Genomic DNA, 26,480 nt, shown 5'->3' with positions numbered 1-26,480 from the left:
AGTTGGGGTCACTTCATCTACAGCGATATCGTTGACTTGATTGCAAATAAATGCACAGACACGATTTAACTGAACAGAGATGACATCACTGAATTCAATGATGAACTGTCTTTAACTATCATTTTGCATTATTGAGACACTGTTTCCTAATTAATGTTGTTCAGTTGCTTTGACGCAATGTATTTTGTTTAAAGCGCTATATAAATAAAGGTGGCTTGACTTGACACTGATGTTCATTCTTGAATAAAACTGTTGAAACTCCTTTTCAAAAATAATAAAAGGATTTTGATTCATGAATTTACTGCAGTAAAAATAACATCGCGCAAGAAATAAAAAGGTTAACAATACAGTATTCATGATTTGATCTGGAATCTTTGTAATAATTTCAGTTTCAAAGGCAGAGTACATTCTTTTTTCCAATCAATATGATCAACCAAATTTGTGCAATAAAGCACCACATATGGCTGGTTTAAGTGTCACCATTGGTTCACTAGTTCTAGATGGAGACACAATGGCTCTAGATTGACAGCTCCTCCTCTAGCCAATCAGTCAAAGAGGGGAGTTGACGTCACTCTAATGCACCTCATTAGCTGCCAAAGCAGCGTTCCTTATCACTTGTACAGGTGAAATTGGATAACTGACAAATGGGATAACATCTTTCCCGACAGGACACTGTTATATGCGGCCATCTGTTGCTGCTATACACCCACCTTAAAAGTTAAATGTATTGAATGTGCTTTTCGGTTAATGCTATTTTGTGTGAAAAACCTTTTTTTATGTATAAAACATTGGTTTTAACTGGCAGAACTGTCTCAGTCCTCTCTGGGTGGACCAAACTTGTAAACTTGTGTTACATCCTGAGAAAAGGAACAAAAGAAACCGAAACCTTCACTAACGTATTCAAATGTAGCCAACTATGCCACCTAGGGACTTCCACCCCAGTATGCATTATCACAATTAAAGAAACGTAAGTTGCGATTGTCTTTTCTTATCTGCTGTGACATACAGTATTGTTCAAAATAATAGCAGTACAATGTGACTAACCAGAATAATCAAGGTTTTTAGTATATTTTTTATTGCTACGTGGCAAACAAGTTACCAGTAGGTTCAGTAGATTGTCAGAAAACAAACAAGACCCAGCATTCATGATATGCACGCTCTTAAGGCTGTGCAATTGGGCAATTAGTTGAAAGGGGTGTGTTCAAAAAAATAGCAGTGTCTACCTTTGACTGTACAAACTCAAAACTATTTTGTACAAACATTTTTTTTTTCTGGGATTTAGCAATCCTGTGAATCACTAAACTAATATTTAGTTGTATGACCACAGTTTTTTAAAACTGCTTGACATCTGTGTGGCATGGAGTCAACCAACTTGTGGCACCTCTCAGCTGTTATTCCACTCCATGATTCTTTAACAACATTCCACAATTCATTCACATTTCTTGGTTTTGCTTCAGAAACAGCATTTTTGATATCACCCCACAAGTTCTCAATTGGATTAAGGTCTGGAGATTGGGCTGGCCACTCCATAACATTAATTTTGTTGGTTTGGAACCAAGACTTTGCTCGTTTACTAGTGTGTTTTGGGTCATTGTCTTGTTGAAACAACCATTTCAAGGGCATGTCCTCTTCAGCATAGGGCAACATGACCTCTTCAAGTATTTTAACATATGCAAACTGATCCATGATCCCTGGTATGCGATAAATAGGCCCAACACCATAGTAGGAGAAACATGCCCATATCATGATGCTTGCACCTCCATGCTTCACTGTCTTCACTGTGTACTGTGGCTTGAATTCAGAGTTTGGGGGTCGTCTCACAAACTGCCTGTGGCCCTTGGACCCAAAAAGAACAATTTTACTCTCATCAGTCCACAAAATGTTCCTCCATTTCTCTTTGGGCCAGTTGATGTGTTCTTTGGCAAATTGTAACCTCTTCTGCATATGCCTTTTTTTTAACAGAGGGACTTTGCGGGGGATTCTTGAAAATAGATTAGCTTCACACAGACGTCTTCTAACTGTCACAGTACTTACAGGTAACTCCAGACTGTCTTTGATCATCCTGGAGGTGATCATTGGCTGAGCCTTTGCCATTCTGGTTATTCTTCTATCCATTTTGATGGTTGTCTTCCGTTTTCTTCCACGTCTCTCTGGTTTTGCTCTCCATTTTAAGGCATTGGAGATCATTTTAGCTGAACAGCCTATCATTTTTTGCACCTCTTTATAGGTTTTCCCCTCTCTAATCAACTTTTTAATCAAAGTACGCTGTTCTTCTGAACAATGTCTTGAACGACCCATTTTCCTCAGCTTTCAAATGCATGTTCAACAAGTGTTGGCTTCATCCTTAAATAGGGGCCACCTGATTCACACCTGTTTCTTCACAAAATTGATGACCTCAGTGATTGAATGCCACACTGCTATTTTTTTGAACACATCCCTTTCAACTAATTCAACTAATTGCCCAATTGCACAGCCTTAAGAGCGTGCATATCATGAATGCTGGGTCTCATTTGTTTTCTGAGAATCTACTGAACCTACTGGTAACTTGTTTGCCACGTAGCAATAAAAAAATATACGAAAAACCTTGATTATTCTGGTTAGTCACATTGTACTGCTATTATTTTGAACAATACTGTATATCTGAGTGAAATGGAATCTGAAATGAGAGTGTAGGACTTGATTTCATCTTTTGGGAATTGATTGGATCATTAGAAACTGTGGTACTGCAAACAAAATGGAGGCAGATCTGAATGCCAGTTTGCAGTTAGTTGTGGGGGATTTCTCTTCACTGGATTCACAGCAGGCACCTAAGCATGAATAAATGTTTTATTTATTAAAGATGAAGATGGCACAAAACATACCTAAACAGCGAGAGAGAGAGAGAGAGACTGCCTGATGGAGGTCGTGCTTGATTTCACGGTGACGTTAAGGTCATCTTTGCTAGAGGTTGATTTAAAAGTTAGCAATTTAATTGTCCATACACTCATTGCCACTTGCAGTTACATTTAGAATCACATAAGGCATGAAAGTATGTGAAATGTTATTAGCTTCCATTTCTTACTCTTCTTTTTCTAACAGTTACAAACTTTAGGTTTATAACGAGTCGACACTGTCAAGCTTTGTAGCAACAGATCCAGTACTGGGCTGAGTCACAATACACAATGTAAGTACGTAAAAAACAAACAAACTAAACAGTAAAAACACTAATATTGTGAAACAGGATTACTATCTGAAAAAATATTTTCTATGTGGATTTAATGTAAAACTTAATATATTCCTGTGATGCAAAGTTAAAAAGAACAGCATTTACTTGAAATAGAATACTGTGTAACTGCTTTTCCTGTCATATTTGATCAATTCAATGCATCTTTGCAGAAATCTCTCGCTCATATACAGTGTATATGCATATATCAACATTTTATTTTACATTTTTATTATGAACATTTAATAAACTTTTTTTTGGTGAATATGTTCAACTTTACAGTCTTTAACGAGACATAAAGTCTGTATCACAGTCTGTCCCCTGACGTGGAGCTGTTTTGTTCATGCATGTTTCCTGTATGGGTCAACATATATCCTGACAGTGTGTCATCCTCAGTGCTCACGTCCAAATCAGAAGAACAGAGAAAAAGGAGATCTTGGCTTTCTACTTGCATTGGATCATCTGTTTTCTTTTCTTTCTGTGTGGGTGCATAAAGCTGCAGGTTTGTTTTCTGTCTCTTCAGAAGACTGATGTGAGATGGCGATAATTCTTCACTTCCCACCTCCTCCTCATCCAAATCAACCTCTGGTCCCAGAGCCCTCAAAGTGACTGAAAACAAGTTTATGTTCCCCGAAACATCTGCTGAACTTTCTTGACTCCCCTTCAGTTCTAACTCAGCATTTTTCGCTTCAAGATGGCTGCTTCTATCTGCAGACATGTCTAATACGAATAGCTTTTTACTATCAAATTCATGATGGATTTGTTCCATGGCTATTTCTTTTTTATGGCAGATGCCTGAACTGTTATGGGAAGTCAAAATTGAAACTATAGCCTTCTCTTCACAATTATTAGTTTCCCAACCACTGTTGAGAGTTACACAATCCATGTAGTTGCACTTGCCTTCATCTTCTTCCTCATCATCTGTATCTGCCTGTGAGAACAACAGCAAGTGAATTTGCAATAGTAAAATGTTTCATGGTGGCAGTGTTCATTTTTATAACAAGTGATTAAGTGACTAGGAATAGTCTGGTGCAAGCAAAGGAACCAGAATTTTAATAGCTTATTTACAAATCAGATAAAGACTGAAAGATTATTCACAGAACATTAGAAACTCAAATTTCACAATGCTTGAAACGTATTATATACACACATACATTATATATATATATATATATGTGTGTGTGTGTGTGTAACGGCTGTCAGTTTAACATGGTAACTTAATTAGTTATGAAAAAATGACTCGATTAAACTATTTTAATGCAGTTAACACACTGGCCCCACCCCCAGACCTGCACATCATCTTATATTTCAAACAACTGACTGTTGACAAATATGATGCAAGGCAACGACACCATAAAGAAAGTTATGAAATAAAATTCAAGATACTGAGACAAAAATGTGCCTTTATGAGTTTATGTCTCTTAATTATATCTTATAAGTGATGTCTGACTTGGCGCCTCACTGACAAAGTATTTGAAATGTTGTGGAGACGCCTTCACATGACATCAACACGTCTGTGCAGCTGTGGTTCTACAGTAGCTATTGTTCAAGCCACACAATGGACCATCGACTGCGCCAAATCCAGCAGCATTCTGCCATAATATAGAAGTGTGCAACATTGATCATTGTTCTCGCAAAAAAATTCTCATAACATGAGATCTGCAGTTAAGATCAAATATGAATTATAATAGCACTCCTTGCTTTATTTAACATAAAAGGTTATATTGAAAATAAATCCTTAAATACATGCATATTTAAAAAATTCTGATTAACCATTTTATTTTAACATTCCTAAAAGAAAAGGCACAGATTGCATGGAATGACCCATGTATTTTTGAAACGGTATCAGACAGACCTTGTTGACATAGCTTTCCTCGTCTTCAATTTGCTTGCTTTCTGGATCTTTCTCTGCATTCAGTGGCTTGTTGTTTTTGGTGGGATGATTTTTAGATGCACTGATTAACTGTAACTCAGTCACAGATACGCTCTCAGATAACGTCTGTTCAGGAATCAGAATCGCTTTAATGTTGTTATCCTAAATGAGGAAAACAAGCAATACAGAGAGATACATGAGACATAGTCAAAATGATGACTCTTGCTCCAGCTCTGCTACAAAAGGTTTGGATGCACTTGAACGGATATATGATCTTCATTATGTTAATTGCATGTGCTCACATAATACTGAAACAGTTTGTGGTAAAAAAAAAAAAAAAAACAGTGTAATCAGACTTCAGCCACTAATATGTTTGAACTGAAATTGTGCAGAAATGGTGGTGGATATCAAAACATCTCCACGGTCAAAAAATAAAAAAAGACTCCAAAGGAGACTTTAAAGTGGACTTGCTCACTTATCTTTACCAACAGTTCAACAATTTGGTGTTTCTCGAAACCATAGTTCCAACAAACAGTCAGCAGAGCAAAGTTGTGCGGTTGGAAGCACAGTATAGCTCTCGGCCTTAGAATGTTAATTTCATGATTTATAATAAAAGGTGTATCATGATGGGGGACTTATTAAAAATCCAACAAAATTAATGAATATTATTAAAATATTAAATATACATTTAATATACATTTTATTAATTTATTAATAATACATTTACTGTTATTGTAATTTACTGATATTTATTAGCCAGGCAACCTTACTATGCTCAGTAACATAATTTCCTAGACGTTCTAGGTAAGAAAAGGTAAATTGAGAAAAAGAAAAACTAATGTTGTAAATATAAAATGTATGACAAATTACTAATGATAGCAAATGCAAAACATGGAAAATGCTGTGTATGGATGTAGTAAAAGCTTACCATTATTTTAGGAAGAAGGGTCTTGGGTTTACATATAGATCCAGTGTAAACCAGACTCAAAGTAAGCCCCAGCACCCCTAAACCTGCCACTGCCACTCCCAGTGACCAACCTATTACATAGAGCACTGCAGAAAGAGAAATGTACAATACAATCAAAGACATTATATCCATGCTGTAACTACTGTTGTTTTTTTGTTTTCTGGATAAGAGTAGGGCTGCAATAAATAATTATTTTGATTATTATTAGAACGATTAATCGACTAATCGTCGATTATTTCACTGATTAATCAATAGAATTTGATCGATTATTCAGCTCACAATATACACTACCACTCAAACATTTTTGAACAGTAACATTGTTTTTAAAGATGTATCTTCAGCTCATCAAGCCTGGATGTATTTGATCCAAAGTTCAGCAAAAACTGTAACATTTTGAAAGATTTTTTAATATTTAAAACAACTGTTTTTTTATCTGAATATATTTTAAAATGTAATTTATTCCTGTGATTTCAAGGCTGAATTTTTAGCATCATTACTCCAGTCACATGATCCTTCAGACATCATTTTAATATACTGATTTGCTGCTCCAAAAAACATCATTATTTTTTATTTATTCATTTATTTTTTTAGAAAAAAATAAAATAAACAATATACAACTGAAAAAAAAAAACAAGTCAACAGGGGAAAAAAAACATACACTACAAATACATACATCCTTAATATATCAGCCATTTTCACATTTACACTGAACATTAAATCTATGACAGCCAAAAAAAAATAAAAAAATAAAAAAAATTGAAAAGCGTAAAAAATAGGTCTTTATTGTTCTTTATCCCATTTCTTTGTTAATGCTAATTTTTGCCAACTATCTGATTGTGGCCTGCTTTTATCTTTTATCATATTCTTAGTCAATAAATAATAATGTTTTAGGAACATAACAAATAATTCTAATTTAATAAGTTTCTCTCTTTCGAAAATAAAATATTTACCAAGAAGCACAATGGTATTTAACAACATGTTTTCTTCTTCATACACACCCCAAATTATAAATATTGGTGACATAAGTAAAGTAAATCCTTGATCATATAACCAAGCTGCCACCTTATGCCAAAAACAAGCTACATCTGGACAATACCAGAACAAATGTAAAAGGTCTTCCTCTTCTTTTCCACAATATCTGCAATTTTTATCCTCAGTTATTCTCCAGATTTTTAACATTTTCTTTGTTGGTAAAATCTTGTAGAAAATTTTAACTTGAAAGGCCCATAAATATGTTGAACAAGATGATTTGTACAAATTCTTAAAAATATTTAACCAAGGAAGCGGAGTATCAAAAATACTCTTCCAATAATCATGAAAATAATCTGGAGAAATTGCTGTATTTTTAAATGATACAAAGAAAGTGTACATATCAAGATTAACTTTTCTATGTCCCAACCATTTATAGTTTTTTATTGCCGGACAGCAAATGCCTAGATGTGTATTTGAGTCAATTAATATTGCTTTCCAAGCTGGAGAAATTGCTGATATCAACTGCAGATACCGTAATTTTGAACAAAAGTCTCCATATATTGAAGTAAAGGATTTCTAGCTAAGAAAAACTCCTTTATCATTCAGTAAGTCATTTACAAAAAGGACATTATTATCTAAAAAAGACTGCCAGTATACAGGATTTTTATCTATGCAAATATTTGAGTTTAGCCACAATATCTGCTGTTAAATCTCTAATATAATAATATATTATCTGGCGTAGAAAACAAAGCAAAACCACATAGACAAACAATTACTAAAAAAAAAGGGAGATCAGGAAAATTATTCAAAGTTCCTCTTGATTCTTGATCTAGTTAAAAAAAAAGGATAAAGTTTGGCTATTGATGATGCAACACATTGTGCTATGAATAATTTAGATGAAAACCAGTGTTGGTTATTATATAATCGTTGGATCCAAGCACCTTTTAAAGCCATATCAAGTGTAGCAAGACTCTTCAATCCTAAACCTCCATTTTCACGTGTATTATACAGTACACATATGTACGTTTTATTTTGTCAGTTTTACCATTCCAAATAAAATTAAAAATAACCTTTTCATTTGTTTTCATGAACAGTGCATCAGGTGAAGGTAAGGCTTGCAGTAAGTATGTAAATTGTGAAAGTATCAATGAGTTAATTACAGTTACTTTTCCAAATATAGAAAGATATTTGCCTCTCCAAGCCTGAAGAATTTTATTCATTTTTTGGAGTTTTATCTCAAAATTAATCTTTACAAAGAGCTCTTTATCTACTGGTATATGTAAGATTAACAGGGCCTTCTGAACACTGAATAGGTACAATAAAGGAAAACTGATTTGATCTTTTTAGAGATCCAATTCTAAGAATAGAGCATTTATCGTAATTTGGTTGGACATTGATATATAAAATTCCAATTATTCGTATCAAAAGCCTTCTCAAAATCAGCTATAAATATCAATCCAGGCAAATTTTCTTTATCATAATAATCCATTATTTTAAGCAGGCGTCTAATGTTATCGCCTATGAAGCGTCCTTTTAAAAAACCAGTTTGATCCGGGTGAATTAAGTCCTGAATAGCTTTTTTTTAATCTCAGTGCTAAGCATTTGGCCAAAATACGTGTATCACAACATAAAATTGTAAGGGGTCTCCAATTTTGTAATTTCACAGGGTCCTTGTCCTGACCCTCTATGTCATGTTTCAAAAGTAATTAAATTAAACCTTCTTTCTGAGAATTTGATTGACAACCAATCTCAAAAGAGTAATTGTAGCATGTCAGTAAAGAATCTTTAATCTCTGTAAAGAATGTTTTGTATACCTCCACTGGTATTCCATCTAAACCTGGTGTTTTTCCATTTTGAAAGGAACAAATTGCATCATATAATTTCTTCTTAGTAACAAGACCTTGTTGAACATTGGTAAGTTCTGGGTGGGGATACATTTCCATATGCTCAGACAAAGGAAGATGAGATAAATGAGGTGCCTCTTCATTAAATATCATCATCATTATTATTATTATTGAAACAGCTGAATATAATTTTTTCAGGTGTCTTTGATGAATAGAAAGTTCAGAAGATCAGCATCAGCATTTATCTGAAATATAAATATTTTGTAACATTATAAATGTCTTTGTCAATTTAAAGCATCCTTGCTAAATAGAAGTATTAATTTCTACAAATTAATAAGACCCCCATCCCACCCCAAAAAAAAAAAAAAAAATGATATTGACTCCAACTTTTTGAATGGTATTGCATATAATGTTACAAAAGATTTTTATTTCAGATCAATTCTGATCTCTGGATCTTTATATTCATCAAAGAATCCTGAAAAAAATTACTAAACTGTTTTGAATATTGATAATAATAATAAAATATTGATAATAATAATAATAATAATAATAATAATAATAAATGTTTCTTGAGCAGCAAATCATCATATTAGAATTTCTGAAGATCATGTGACACTGAAGACTGGAGAAAATTCAGATTTGATCACAAGAATAAATAACATTTTAACATACATTCAAATAGAAAGTTATTTTAAATCATAAAAATATTGCACGATATTACTGCTTTTTCTGTATTTTGGATCAAATAAATGCAGGCTTGGTGAGTAGAAGAGACTTCTTTAAAAAAAAAAAAAAACATAAATCTTAAAGGTCCCGTTCTTCGTGATCCCATGTTTTAAACTTTAGTTAGTGTGTAATGTTGTTGTTAGAGTATAAATAATATCTGTAAAATTCTAAAGCTCAAAGTTCAATGCCAAGCGAGATGTTTTTTATTTAACAGAATTCAGAATTGGTCAAACTGCATTACTGCAGGCTACAAATTAGGTCAAATTAAGATCAAACGACTACTCGACAACAAAAATATTTGTCTACAATTTTTTATTGTCAACATTGCCGATAATGTTGACTAATCGTTTCAGCCCTAGATAAAAGTCCATGGCAGGCCCTAGAACCATACGGCAAAAAGTTATCATTTGGCACACTGACTGGGGTGGGACTTAAATTTAGACCTCAGCAAGTCTAAATTCTCCCTAAAACCATACAGCAACACAAAAAGCTCTACATTCCACCCTAAATAATTTTTCCCATCTGATGTTTTGCCTTATGAATGCTTAATAGTGTTATGAATCCTGTTCATGAGCTTGACGAGTATTTTTCCACAGAATATCCATATGTAGAACACTTTAACTGCATCAACATGATTTGATCACAATAAAGGCAGCATGAATTTTTAAATGTCAGCTGCAAAGATGCAACTGGGATTTGGTTTGTTTTAAAGCATTTTCATTTAATTATATTTCTCACTTCAGTGAGGCAAGCACCCTCTACGTTATGGGTTGGATTATTTTGTGCATATTTCCTTTTTTTTTTTTTTAAGTTCTAACTCGTAAAAGTCAAATTTATGAGTCAGCCCCAGTTCATTCCTTCCTTAATCAAAGTGAAAATATTTTTCTTTCAGTTTTGATCGTACAGATAAAAGCAATACATCAATCGAATCTGTAAAGGGTCTAGTTTTTTTGGATACAGACATAACAACAACAAAACTTTGTGCACTTATAAAATACAGATAACAAACAAGGTGTGCTGTCTGCAGCCTTGGTCTGCGCTGATCTTCATTTACAAACGCTGTGAATACTCAACAAAGAGACATGAGAGAGATATCTATAGAAAGCTTGACATGTCTACTTTTAACCCTTGTGCATTGTTCAAATTCACTACCCTTTCCTTATGTTCGTGGATGAAAACATCCACTCAATTAAACTGCTGTAAAAATTTATCAGATTCATATTTTTTTTCTTTTTTTTTTGCATAAATCTGTTAATCAACTTCAGTCCTGATCAAAACTACCAAATGGTTTTTGTTTTTTTTAAATCCAAGATTTTAACTCTTCAATTGCCAAGTTCATAAATGATGTCACTGATTTGGGGGAAAAACACACAAAATGACTTATTTTCAATATAAAAGTAATTGTGGCTGGATTTTTTTATTTTATTTTTTTTCACTTTTTTTTTCAACAATCTTGGGCATGTCAAAGATTAGTAGCAACATTGGCTTTGATACATTTTTAGTTTCTGTGCAGCATTAGATTCTTCTCCCTCATTTACTGTTCGTGGCTGTTTTTGCCCCATTGACTTCCATTATAACTACATTTTTTGATTGCAAAGCCATGACACCATATAATCATGCATTCTTGATTGTTTGTGGTTTTCCCTTTTGGGAAGAGGTAGAATTTGTTATTTTTAAAGATGATCACTAGGTGGGACCATTAACCCTTTAAATAGGCCTGTGCAAAAAAAGGCTTGGTTTCTGGCTTGTATATGGAGTTATATGCAGTATAACAGCAAATTATAGTGTTTGTGTGTGTGTGTGAGATTCTTGATTGTTGGTGGTTTTCCCTGTTGGGAAGAGGTAAAATGTGTTATTTTTACAGTTGATCGCTCGGTGGGATAAAAGGTAAAAAAATATCCAGTCCACAATCACTTTTTATATTGAAAATATGTCATTTTGTGTGTTTTTTTTTTTTTTTCAAAATCAGTGACATCATTTATGAACTTGGTAATTAAAGAGTTAAAATCTTGGATTTTTTTTTAACATTTGGTAGTTTTGATCAGGACTGAGGTTGATTAATAGATTTATGCAAAAAAAAAAAAAATGAAAAAAATATTTATCTGATACATTTTTACAGCAGTTTAATTAAGTGGATGTTTTCATCCAAGAACATAACGAAAGGGTAGTGAATTTGCCCACAGTGTACCGTTGAGTTTTTGAAAAATTTCAGAGAAACACAGAGAAAGTTTTGGCCAAAATAAGACTCAACTTTACCCCCTAGTGGACTAAAACGTCCCCAACAACGCATAAGGGTTAAACTAAACAGGTATTCTGTGATAAAGTAATCCAAATGAAAACAATGCAATGTCTGTTTACACGTCTCCCTTCTTTATTTTCTAATGTGACCATGCCCCTGCGCTGAAAGCGCTTTTGAGATTATAATGTTTCACTGAAGCGCGCTGCTTGAATACGCCCACACAACTGATATAATTCACCCCAAAAAGATTTTTCAGGATTTGAGATTTAGATTTCCTCAGAAAAAAAAAGAATGAAGCGCTTTATTCAGCGGAGAGCATAAACTTGAGTAAGTCTCTTTTAATTTATTCATATACTTGTAGTTCACATAACGTGTAAACATTTTACTAGTTAGACTTTTTCCACACTATAATTCCTGACTAAATGTATAATCAAGTGAAACATTATGAAGTTTCAATAACAATATACACTACTATACCATACAAAAGCTTGATGTAAATAATATAAATGTAACAAATAACTGTAACTATAACAAACGTAACACAATGCTGTATCTTTCAATTTATCTCACGAAAAAACTGAAAAAAAAAATTCTCAGATCTTTTCAACATTAATAATAATAATAATAATAAAGGTTTTTTGGTAGCAAATTAGATTATTAAAAGGATTTCTGAAGGATTGTGTGACTGGAGTAATGATGCAAAAAATTCAGCTTTGAAACTTTGGGCATGTCAAAAAAGGCTCATTATGTAGCTCATTATGCAAGCCTTTGTCTTCTCAGGTGTAAATCACAATGATATTCATGATAGTTGACGCCTACTTGAAATTTAAATCAATATATTGTTTTCTGTGAGTGAGTAAACAAGATATGATTTTCACATAATTTAGAAAGAAAAATTCTAGGCTACAAGCTCCAGTTCTCAAAAGTCCTGGGAACCAATGTTCTGTATGTGTTTTATTGCCTTATTCAACTGATTTAACATTTGTAGTTTTTCACTAACCATACATAATTTTATTTTCTCGAACACAATCATATACATACATGCTGCTCACGTTATTATAGCCCAGTTTGTGCTGTTACAGTGATAATAGACTTTAGCTGTTTAGATGTTTATAAGCAACTGAAAAAAATGACAAATGTCAGGGCATGACAAAACTTATCCAGGCCCCAAAAATACCCTTAGACTCCAGAGGGTTAACACCCTGCAGATAAACAATTTCTAGTTACTATAGGGTAAAGTCTTGGTTGCTTGTTGACTTGGTTTTATTGACAATTTCACACAAGAATTTCAATTTGCAGTATATTTGATCTTAATAACTCTTCCTCCACTTCGATTAAGTAACTCTTTGACAAACAAAGTTCAAGTTTGCTTTCAAAGGGACCAGAATTATAATTGTAGACAATAGGTTTGCAGCCGAGTGTGAATCGGCTGGGATGAGAATCAGCACCTCCAAGTCCGAGGCCATGGTTCTCAGTCGGAAAAGGGTGGATTGCCCACTTCAGGTTGGTGGAGAGTTCCTGCCTCAAGTGGAGGAGTTCAGGTATCTTGGAGTCTTGTTCACGAGTGAGGGAAGGATGGAACGTGAGATTGACAGACGGATCGGTGCAGCTTCTGCAGTAATGCGGTCGCTGTACCGGTCTGTCGTGGTGAAGAAGGAGCTGAGCTGTAAGGCAAAGCTCTCGATTTACCGGTCAATCTACGTTCCTACTCTCACCTATGGTCATGAGCTGTGGGTCATGACCGAAAGGACAAGATCCCGGATACAGGCGGCCGAAATGAGCTTTCTCCGTCGGGTGGCTGGGCGCTCCCTTAGAGATAGGGTGAGAAGCTCGGTCACTCGGGAGGAGCTCAGAGTAGAGCCGTTGCTCCTCCACATCGAGAGGAGCCAGCTGAGGTGGCTCGGGCATCTATTTCGGATGCCTCCTGGACGCCTTCCCAGGGAGGTGTTCCAGGCACGTCTCACCGGGAGGAGGCCCCGGGGAAGACCTAGGACACGCTGGAGGGACTATGTCTCCCGGCTGGCCTGGGAACGCCTCGGGGTCCCCCCGGAAGAGCTGGAGGAAGTGGCTAGGGAGAGGGAAGTCTGGGCGTCTCTGCTTAGACTGTTGCCCCCGCGACCCGGCCCCGGATAAGCGGAAGATGATGGATGGATGGATGGACAATAGGTTTTAGGAGCTACAGACATTTAAATTTTGAACATTATATTTTTGACTTTCATGGTGGTTGAGGGGTTTATTTTTTTATGAAAATAATTGTAAAGTCTGAAAAAATAATAAATCAAAAACCTAACGCACACACACAAACCAAGGGCTGGCATTATATACATGGCAAATGTTTAAATTACTGTATGTTAAATAGTTCCGCTGAATTAATTTCAGAGGCAATAAAAATATAATAAAAAAACAAAACTGAGAATACATTCATATAAAATATAGCTATATAGAAAATAGCTATTGTTAAAGTTATTTTTCTTACTTCCTCTTGGTTCCTCTTTGCTAGTGTATTGACACTGCCAAGCAGATGGTTGAGTGTTGTGGTTCATATTGATTACGGGAAGTACTTTAACACAGTACTGATTACCAGGCTTAAGATTCTGCAGGACATGATGTTTACTTGACGTAGAGATGTGGTTGGCCTATATGATTAAGAAGACAACAGTAAAAGACTTTAGAAATTCTGTTGATGTGATTATACAAATATACATTTGAACATAATCAAGAACATTCAGTAATAGGAGTGTAACGATACGCGTATTCGTATTGAACCGTTCGGTACGAGGCTTTCGGTTCAGTACGCGGTACGCATTATGTACCGAATGGTTCGTTGGACTAATTAATTATATTTGAAAAAAAAAGAAAAGTGAAATATAATGATATGCGTTCAACAAGGTAACCCAAACGACGTAACAGGCAACACCCCTGACACACACGAAGAAGAAAAAAACTCCAACTTATGTTTATATTAGGCTACTCAGTCAGGCGCTCGCTCACTCAGTATGCGCTGAGTGAGCGAGCAGTTCATGCATGGTACGTGGTGGCCAATGCGTTTAACAGACCAGAAGTAGAAGATCCTCCAATAACCAACAGGTCTGGTGTTTGGGTGCACTTTGGATTCCCTGTAAGCTATAATGGTGATGGCAAGAGAGTGGTGGATAAAAAAACAACTGTATGTCGCACCTGCAACATGACAATAGGGTACACCAGCGGGAATACAAAAAAAAAAAAAAAAAAAAACACCAGCGGGAATACTTGAAACATGTCAACTCATTTACGCCGACATCACCTTAGTGTGTCACTATCTGGGAAAAGACGAAAAAAAAGGAGAAACATACACGCAACAAACTATCCCCGCAGCATTTAGACAGACATTTCCAGCTGACTCAAACAGGGCAAAAGGCATCACCGCGGCGAATGGTAGGCTATATTTACGTTACATTTACATTATAGCCGTGGATATGAGACCTTACTATTTACCATTCATTCTATCATCACCATTATAGCTTACAGGGAATCCAAAGTGCACACAAACACCAGACCTGTTGGTTATTGGAGGATCTTCTATTTCTGGTCTGTTAAATGCATTAGACATTTTGCAATGAGCCTTCAGCGCGTGCTGAGTGAGCGAGTGCCTTAGGGGCCGTTCACATATCGCGCCTAAAAATGCGTGGAAAACGCTAGGTGCATCTTTCTCTTCCTTTCCAAAGCGCTCGGGCAGTTGCGCTCCTGAGGCGTCTGCCTTTGCTGAGCAACAATGACGTGCTCTCTCCATGAAGACGCGGATATTTCAGCAAAGGATAAATGGATTTGCAGCAATAAAAATCGCTTGCAGTAGGCTAGCTCTGCTACTAAATTTATTTCAAAATTGCAATCCATATACAACTATGATCAGCTGTTCCTTCATCTTGGCTGAGCTTTCAACGTTGTTACGGGAAAGGATGAAGCTGATTGGTTAGTTCTTGTCACATGACCCGCGGTGCGCTTCCGGCATTCTGAAAAGTTGAGATGTTTTTAATTTTTGCTGCATCTAAAACGTACCGAATCGAACCGTGACATCAGTGTATCGTATCGAACCAAACCGTGAACTTTGTGAACCGTTACACCCCTATTCAGTAATCAACAGTAATTAAATTAAATACAGTATTAAATTATTTTGCCATTTTTTCAAATTCAGATTAATTTATTCTTTACAAAGTGATACAATAAGCAACTAGTAAATGGTTAAATCTCATGAAAACTGCAAAACAAAATTTATTTGTAAATAAATTCTGGAATAACACACAGGAATTAAGATGTGTGGTGACCCATGCTGACCTTAAACCTTAACACAACAATTTGCAATAATCACGCTGCAAAACAAGATGTTTTGTACAGCTAAAAATAGCTGGAAGTGAAAGAGACCAGAAGCAAGACCCATCAAATTTACAAATGGCCACGCTCATTTTCACTGGAAAAATAAAGTGGACATAATGTATCAACACAAGGATAACACAAATAAAATATTTAAAATTCACAAATTGTACAAAATTGCTAAATGCATGTGATTGATTTAGACCTTGATATGTCAGTGTTGCATTGTCTTTGTTGTCAGCCGATCCCTTTGAGGGACTCTTGAGATTTTCAGCTTATATTAAAATTTAAAAATAATATTACTGTATTTTCCGGACTATAAGTCACACTTTTTTTCATAGTTTGGCTGGTCCTGCGACTTATTCATCAAAATTCATTTGACATGAACCGAGAGAAATGAACTAAAAGACATGAACCAAGAGAAAACATTACCGTCTACAGCCGCGAGAGGGCGCTCTATGCTGCTCAGTACTCCTGTACACTACACTGAAAGCATAGAGCGCCCTCTCGTGAATGTAGACGGTAATGTTTTCTCTTGGTTCATGTCTCTTAGTTCATTTCCCTTGGTTCTAAATAAATGCGACTTACAGTCCAGTGCGACTTATGTTTTTTTCCTCATCATGACGTATTTTTGGACTGATGCGACTTACACTCAGGTGCGACTTATAGTCCGAAAAATACGGTACTTGTCTTCCTTGTGTTGATAATACAGCAAAATGTTATCCCATATCTCACAAATCCTTCAGTTTGTTCATCTGACAAACTCTCTCCAATTCACAATTTTTATTAATTCAATAATCCTCCTGGATTGTACTGTACTGTTAAAGTGAAATTCCTTATCTATTGCTTAGTATTATATTAATCACATATTCATCATGGAGTACTGCAAGGCTCAATGCTATGACCATTGCTTTTCTCCCTGTTACTCTTGGTTAGTTTTCATAGACTACGTTTACAAGCTGTTAAAATTCGGGTTATGGTCGGGTTAAGGTCACTATTCGGGTTTCTGAAACATTCTAGATAACCCGTTTACATGCGTGAGCAAAGAGAGTTACTCCTGTATACATGGAATGTGTAATCAGTTGCCAATATCACGATGTAAACTGCGACGCACGGTTAGTGTCTGGACATAATCGGTATTTCCGATTCTTCTTCCTGTATCAAAAGACTCAAAAGACCAAGATTCCTTGCGAATAGAACATGCGCAAAACACACATTTTGATGGGGATATGCCGAAACGCGTTTACAAGACCAAATATTCGGGTTAGAAAAGGGGTACCCCAGGTATAATATCCCGGTTTTTAAAAACATGGCCGTGCGCAACTGGGTTATTGCTAATATCCCGGTTTTGAACGGGTTATTGGCTGCATGTAAACGTAGTCAGTGTTGATACTCAATGCATTGTTGACAGCCTCCAAGAAAACGATGATTAATAACTTCCTACTACTAAATTCAGAAAGAAAGAAAATGAATAAATAATTATTGGACCAAAAAACTTCATACATAATAATCTCAAACAATGTTTAACTCTAGATGAATGTTCTGTCAAGTCTCTGTTCTAGGTCAAGTACCTGGGTCTGCTTGAAAGCAATTTGTTATTTGAAGTCAAATTTCTAGTTGTTTACAAAACACTGTTTTTTCATGTGAAAAATTACAACATCTGCTATCCATGTCAAATCCAGAAACGTAAATTCATGCATTTAAGACCTCAAAGCTAGATTATTGTAACATATTACTAGGTGGTAGACCTGGTAGACCTTTAGTCTTAATAAACACACTGCAGTAGCTAGAGTTCTTGCTAGAACCCGGAAGTATGACCATATTGGCCTGGTTCTGTCACCACTGAACTTGCTCCCAATTAAACATTGCTGAATACTTATAAAATCTTCAATTATTTAGATCCTCAGTACTGCTATTGCATTAAAATCTTGTGATGTTGCATATTAAGTTTTACTTTAAATATTGGTACTTTTACATCTTTAACACATCTGTCTCCACACTGAAACTGTTTGATAATGTGCTTTTATGAATATGGCTGTTTAAATAATCTTATCAATGTTTTCTAATTTACTGTATATATTAATTTATAGTTTAATAATAAAAAATATTTACATTTATAAAAAATATACTTAGTGTAAATTTAAATAACGTTAGTACATTGTCTCTGTACGTCAAAAAGCATCTCGAGATATAATGCAGCTTCACGGGGTTTTCAGCTTGAAAGCCTCATGAGGATATCGATATAGATTTATACAGATATCATATACATATACATTTCTTATATCGTAGCCATATTGCTCACCCATCCTTTAAAACTTTATTTTAAAAAGGAATCACACCTTTTTATCCCTTTTAATTTTCCCAGTAAATCTTTGCTTGAAGGGTGCATTAATGTTTTATGCCTTTACTTGGTTACCAAATTTTGACTTAAAAAACAGGTCTGCGGTTCTAAATCTCTTATTAATTCACTATTTGTAAACTGATGTTTACCGTTCATTTCTTAATTTTTCCAATATCAATAGCATTTATATAAAATTTATATTCACTGAACTTATTTAAAAAATAGAAAATCAAATTAATAACGGAATCAAATCAGAGAATATGCAAATCAGAATTGATTTGAATCGGGACATCTGAATCGATACCCAGCCCAAGTTTCCTGACTGAGCCTGGTTTCGCCAAAGATTTTTTTTTTCCTCCATTTCTGTTGCCTCCTGGCTCGCATAGTTATTTGGGAAGTCGTGGCCTAGTGGTTAGAAACTTTAACTCTTAACCCTAGGGTTGTGGGTTCGAATATCGGGCTGGCAATTCTACGACCCGGGAGCCGCAGCATGAATGATTCACGGGTCTGTGTTCACTGCTGTGTGTGTGTGCAGATTGGAGTATGGTTTCTGAGTATATAATTCTGAGTATGGTTTACCATTCTTGGCTGAATGTCACGTCACTTATGTATATACAGTAGTCAACATTTGACAGCTTTGATAAAATATTGTCTAGTGTATATTATACTGGCTCCCTGATGCACAAAAATTATATAATATTAAAATATTTCTGGATGCTGGCGGGAGTAGACCAAAAAATCATGGGAGAAAACAGTAACTCAGAGGGCTCTACCATCCATATCAATGCTATAAAAAGCACCTGGTAACGTTGCATGTTAGAAGATACATTTTGAGTAACTTCTAAAGGTATGGTTTGGGAAACAGGCCTAGAAAAGCTATAACTTTAAGGTATGCATGTACAGTCTTGATGGCAAACCGCACAACGCAGGTGCTCTTAGGGTGTCCTAAGCCACTTTTGCTAGTTTAACAACGGAAAAATGGTCAGCACGGCTGGCACATGGTCTAAAAGGGTTGTCCCTATTCTCTTAATGAGTAAAAGGTGTGCTTTGGGCATAATGTAAAATAAAGCAATCAGAGTCTCATTCCCTTTAAGAGCCAGTTGCGCTCGTGCCATGGCACATTTGCTATTTGAACTCTTAACTCCTGTTCATTACTGTTTATTGGTGCTGTTGTTTTGTTTTGTATTGTGTTGGTTTTTACTTTAAAATCTCTTTTTCTAAAAAAATATTTTGTTATGAATATTTTTATGAAAAAAAAATAGTATGTGATTACAGTCATGTCTTTCAGTGGTGACTTGTAACATTTATGCAAATGTATGTAAAATAATTTGCGAATGCAAACAATTCAAAATATATCAGAAAACAACAAAAATAAACAAAAATATAGATTTTGAATGTATTTTAGAATGTTTAAATATATATTCACAAAATATATATCAAAGTTGTGAGGAGAAGTTGAAACATGAAGAAAAATGGAATTAAAACGAATGAGTCTCTTATGGACCTCTGCTGGATATATGTGGTCATTGCACATTCTTTCTTTAACTATAATACAAGTTCGTAGCCAGCCTATTGAAAGGGGGGGTTCTTTTTTTCAAAAAGTGGACCTTTTTGCAGTTTTTCTCCATCGTTTGAATTTAATTATGAGGTTCAAATACTGAAATATATTGCGTTTTATTATTATAACCATGGCCATAGCCAGACTTTGAAAATTAGTGAGGTCCAGGGAGTTTCTATAATAACCCCCTTATTATAGAATTGTGATATAATAACCCCTATAAATTCAACTAATTATATTTTTCTAACACTTGAAAAGAGACAGAAATGTAGATGTTTTTGGAGGGATGCTCTTTTTAAATCATGCCCTGTTTATTGCATCAAAGTTTGTTAATATTACCCACCAAACGTGTTTTTTGCATAGTCAAGATTACAAAAGACAATTCTTAACTAAGTTCCAGTGGCGCAGAAGATAAACTGTGTGTCATTGATGTGATCAACACGGGTTCGAATCTGCCTTTTGGCGTTATTTTTTCTCCCTTTTCAAATTTCAAATCACATCAGAAAAGTATTTATTTTCAATGTAAATGAAGTAAATAATCAAAAAGTTTAGGGTAGGTGTAGGGAGGGTTTTATTGTCCCAATAAGGGGACATTCATTAAATTACAGTCAATGAGTTATTATTGCATTCTGTTTTATAATGTACTACAATACTGAGGTGCAGATAATTGAAACTATTTGAAGTAGCCTAGTATAAACAGCAGAAAATCCTGCTATTTGAATAGAGTATACATAGAATCTATTGATATTTGCACTTAGTGTAAATAACATATCACAAAAAAATTATCCTATTTGCACTGAGTGTAAATAGCCGCTCACTTTTTTGATAACTCCCAGACTAATGCAGGGCGAAGGAATGTTGCCAGATTTTCTATTAAAATAAACAAAAACCTATAAATAAATAAAATGGACTGAAATTATTTCAGATATTTTGGAAATTATAAAGTTATCGCTGACCCTAAACCTCAACTTCCTACTTTATTAACTTTCTAAAGTGTTAAATTAAGTGGAAAAACAAGTAAAAAAACCCCCTAATAATAGCTGGATCTAACAACATAGATGCTGCATCTCGCGCTCTCACTCTCAACTCCCTGAAGACTCGTTCACTTCGGAAGCGTCTCGCAGCGATTATTTTCATACCACGGATGCTAAACATTCTGAATTATACATGCAGACATTCATATGAGGAGTTAAGCAGAAAATTAGTCAATCAGAGAAAAATTTTTTTTCCGAACATGAACAATTTACCGAGGTCCGGACCTGGGTGACCTCATAGCTGGCTACGGCCATGATTATAACAACAACTGTATTTAATAATATAATAAAAAATATAATACATATGTAATATAGAAGGCATACAGATAATTGGCTTTCTAGCCAACTAACGTGCTACATATATTGTAATTAAATGGCTTTCCTGAGGTAAATGTTATGTGACATAATTGTTCTCCAGCAGTTTTATTGACCTCTTTGGGCATTGAAAAAAACTGATTGATCGATATGAGGAGGAATATTAATTTATGTATCTTTCAACATTGTTCATTCGTGTATATTTACTATTAGCTAGAGATGATCCTGCCACTATAGGGATCTGTCACGTCACATTTACAAGCGGCAAAACTTATTACTTGAATTTTGTAATAAAATTGACAGAATCTGAGAGCTTAGATTATTTTTTATAACATAAGTAACCTGCTCTGTCTTGTCTGTCGATCTCCGTGTCCTCTGTGCTTTGCGATTTTACTGTGCGTGAGAAAATTGATGTGTGGCATAAGAGCGTGTGGAAAGTGTCTCACGGTGAAAGCGTGAGAGCTGGCAAGCATCGCAAATTAATTAATCATTCCAAATAATTTACCTCAAGCGGTTACCTCAAGTTCTCAGAGGAATAAGACGCGCACAGAAGGAGAAGCATTTCCATTGGCTCCAGTCTGCCGGCATTGGCCAATGAAAAAAGTTGATATTGCACAGCCAATATCACAGAATTTCCTACTGTTTTATTATTATAATTACACTACGCTTATATGGCTATTGTATTGTAGACTGTTGAGTGGAAAAAATAGACAAATCCTTTTAATAATAATAATAATTACAAAAATACCCCCCCCCACCCCCCATCATCATTCAGAGCCGATGCATGAAAAAAAAAGACTTAAATTCTGGACCTTTGGCAGTGGGGGGGGGGGGGGGGGGGGGTTCGTTCGAACCACCCGAACCCCCCCTGCCTACCGGCATGTGATACCTAAAGATTTTATTCTAACCTGCAGATGGCAATATTCTATCCCTAACACATGGGCCAATATCCAGAAATTGTTTATATTTAAAAGACACAGCAGCGTTGCACCCTCAGATTCCAGATTTTCAGTTAGTTGTATCTCAGGAAATTGTCTGATCAACAATCCATACATCAATGGAAGGCTTTTTTATTCAACCTTCAGATGATGTATAAATCTCAATTTAAATTAAAAAAAAAACCTTATGACTGGTTTTGTTCATCAGGGTCACATCAAATAATAGTCCTAAATTAGGCCTCTAATTTTTACATAAAAAAATCAGATTTTGTTGGGAAACTTGACTTGGATGTTTTCATGAGATTCAACCATTCAGTACACCTCACATCACTAAACTAATGGCGAGTTTTAAGAGTTTCAAGGGTGAAAAAGTCTGCGATAACTTCTCTTATTCTATTTAAGCAGATAGATACAAAAGACTTTCACAGGGATACTTACTTCATTCTGTCCAGCTTTCTTCCAACTTATATTGAAGGACACAGAATTATAAAACGGATGCAGCTGATCTACTTTCTTTGATTCACTGGGTAGAGAGATGCTGATTTTCAGACAGTTTCCACAGCCAGACAGAAATATAATAGGTGGACCTATGATTGCTAAAAATAAAAACATACAAGCAATGAAATCCATTTTATAAGACAAATACACAACATGCAAACTGACAAAGAAATGATGACTCCATAAATGCATTAAAAACTATTTTCACGTCACTAACAACACACAGATATTCAGATACTTACTGTCTTCATATGGTGAAATGCTCTTATTAACTACTGGTGATGTCATGTTGTCAGTCGATGCCCAAAGAAAGAATGTGCAGTGTGTATAGATGTTTTCAAATGTCTCAGAGACATCTACTGTCATTTTTCTTATGTTCTGCTGCAGACGTTGAGGTGGAGGTTTTTTCCCTTCAGAACAGCTATTAAAATAATGAATAAATTGTCTCTTTAGTAAGTTGGTCATTACAGTACAAAATGCTGAAATAAATGTTTGATATTTTGCACTATAAGAAACTTCTTCAATTTTTTGTGATACTGACAAAAGGAGAGTTGTTTACAGGTTACAGTTGGTTCAGGAAGCATTCACACCAAATGTCTGTGTGAGCTTTGCTTTTTGTGGACTGTGGAATTTTAGCTTCAACCTTCCAAATTGAATGGAGAGCACATCTGGACTCTGGCAGTCAGAAACAATGATTTTTCAAGGACACTACTATATTGTGCTAATTTACTGTGAACTCGACACCTGTAAAAAACAATCCTAATCTCAACCAGTGCATTTCTGAATTGTTTCAAAGAATATGCAGTTCAAGTTAGAATTTCTTGAATAAATAAATAAATTGAATAGAAAATATGTTTGTTTATGTCTTGATTGTATGGGACAAATTTATTACAAATTTATTACTGTGCTTCACTAAAACACGCCCTTCACATAACGTCACGAAACCCCATCATTTCAGCAACAAAGAGAAGTTATCAGAAAACTAAGAAATAAGTCACTGGAACTAGCGCCATCACAAAACGAATATGATAAAAGCAGCCTTTTGTTTGCATGCTGTTAAATATTAAAATTCAAAAGCATCAATGTTTTACTATAGAATAGGTGATACATTGATCATAATTAATTAATTTATCAGGACTCAAAATTAATCACACAGAAATACATTTATTTCTATTTTATTTTTTAATGCTTAAGTGTTATGAAAATAGCCTGCTTATTCAGTCGAGTCTGTTTCTGTTTATTTGTAGCCTATAAGTCACATTTAGAATGAATATCTCTATTTTTATACAGGCTCCCGAACAGAACATATTTCTATGATAGGGTACATGGAGCTAAACTCTTGAGACGAGACTTATGACAGATAATACAAGTTACTAAATAAATACACGAATTTGATGGAGAATAAGAAGCTGACATCTGATTTCTTCAATCGTCATATGTACCTGTTTACTATGGTAATGTTAATGCCTACCTAGCGTGCACAGACTTTTGCATCATTTATAAATATTTCTGCCTTGTATGATGATTATAATCTACATCGGATCAAATTATTTCAAACACTCGCTGATGACTGAAAGTGAGTTTTGAGCTCAACTTATTTAAAAAAGTTTTTAATTTAATTTTTAATGCTGGTGTTATAGCTTTTTGAAATGATCCGCGGTGCTGACCCTCTATTTTTATAAAAGCTCCCGAGCAAAAAACATCATTATATATTTTTGATAGGCTATGCTGAGCTAAACTCTCGAGACGAGACTTATGACAGATAAAATATGTTACCAAATAAAAACACAATTGTGATAGAGAATAAGAAGCTGACGTCTGATTTCTCCAAGTGGTTGCATATACCATGTTTACTATGGTAACGTTAATGTTTAGTGGCATATCTTTTGCATCGCTTATAAGTATCTCTACCTTGTTTAGTGATTATAATCCACATCGGATCAAGTTATTTCAAACATTCGCTGATGACTGAAAGTGGTCATTTTGTGGTCATTTATCGTCCCCCAGGTCAATTGTGAAACTTCTTGGAGGATTTGGATGTGCTTCTATCAACTTTCCTGAAGATGGTTCTCCTCTGGTACTACCTAGATAGACCCTAGGCTGCTGACTTCAAAACTCTGCTTACCTCATTTGATCTCAAGCAAGTGTCTACTACAGCGACTCACAAATCAGGCAACCAACTGGACCTCATCTACAAGCTACAACTCCTCAGTTGCTCCACTGCACACCTCAGACCACTTCCTCATTACTGCTAACCTAGCACTTACTCCTGAAGCGGCTCACACTCCAACGCAGGTCACCTTTCGACGGAACCTATGCTCACTCTCTCCATCTCGCCCATCTTCTGTGGTTTCATCCTCACTTCCTGCATTCTCTCAGTTTTCAGCTCTGGACATGAACAGCGCTACTGACACTCTTTGCTCCACTTTAACATCTTGCTTGGACAACTTTTTGAAATGGCATAAATTATGAAACTCTACCGACCTCAGTGTGTATCAGTCTCGCCTCTCTTCCTTCTCTGCAAATGTCTTCATGTCTAAAACATCCTACTATCACAACAAAATGAACAGCTGTTGTGATGCTCTGACACTTTTAAAAACTTTCTCTTCTCTTCTTAATCCGCCGCCACCACCTCCTCCATCAACTCTTACAGTGGACGACTTTGCAGTTTTCTTCACAAATAAGACAAGATCCATCAGTGACCAATTCTCCACACCGCAGACTGAGGACAACTTCACAATGACCGACGCACACTCTTTCTCCTCCTCCTTCCCACTCTCAGAGATGGACATTTCCAAACTTCTCCTGTCCAATCATCATACTACTTGTCCACCTCCTTTAAGCCATCTCTTCTTCAGTCATACCTTCGCTTACTCATATTATCAACTCCTCTCTTCAGTCTGGAACATTTCCCTCAGCATTCAAGCAGGCTCGGGTAAGCCCACTGCTCAAGAAACCATCTCTAAATCCAGCGCTTCTTGAAAACTACAGACCGGTATCCCTTCTTCCATTCATTGCATAGACACTTGAGTGAGCTGTGTTCAACCAGCTTTCTATGTTCCTTGTACAGAACAACCTCCTGGACAGCAACCAATCTGGCTTCAAAAGTGGCCACTCAACTGAGACTGCTCTGCTCTCGGTTACTAAAGCCCTGCGACTGGCAAGAGCAGCTTCAAAATCCTCAGTACTCATCTTACTGGACCTGTCTGCTGCTTTTGACACTGTTAATCACCAGATTCTCCTGTCCACCCTCAGAAAGATGAGCATCGCTGGAACCACAATCCTGTGGGTTAAGTCCTACCTCTCTGACAGATCCTTCAGTGTGTCTTGGAGGGGTGATGTTTCAAAGTCACACCACCTTGCTACTGGGGTTCCTCAAGGCTCAGTACTTGGACCACTTCTCTTCTCCATCTACATGACGTCATTAGGATCTGTCATTCAGAAGCATGGCTTTTCTTATCACTGCTACGCTGATGACACCCAACTCTACTTGATGATCCGACGGTAGCTGCTCGCATTTCAGCCTGTCTGAGTGACGTTTCTAGATGGATGAATGACCATCACCTTCAGCTTAACCTTACGAAGACAGAACTCCTGGTGATTCCACAACTTCTCTATACAGCTGG

The 26,480-nt window shown here is 35.6% G+C and overlaps 1 pseudogene; it reads right to left on the bottom strand.

Moving 5' to 3' along the window:
* Window positions 1–2,812: 2,812 nt before the first annotated feature.
* Window positions 2,813–26,480, bottom strand: part of LOC127964396 (interleukin-10 receptor subunit beta-like) — a 46,941-nt pseudogene continuing 23,273 nt past the window's right edge.

The sequence above is a fragment of the Carassius gibelio genome, chromosome B9 (assembly GCF_023724105.1).
Source record: "Carassius gibelio isolate Cgi1373 ecotype wild population from Czech Republic chromosome B9, carGib1.2-hapl.c, whole genome shotgun sequence".
Lineage (NCBI taxonomy): Eukaryota > Metazoa > Chordata > Actinopteri > Cypriniformes > Cyprinidae > Carassius > Carassius gibelio.
This window is presented reverse-complemented; position numbering and strand designations above follow the sequence as displayed.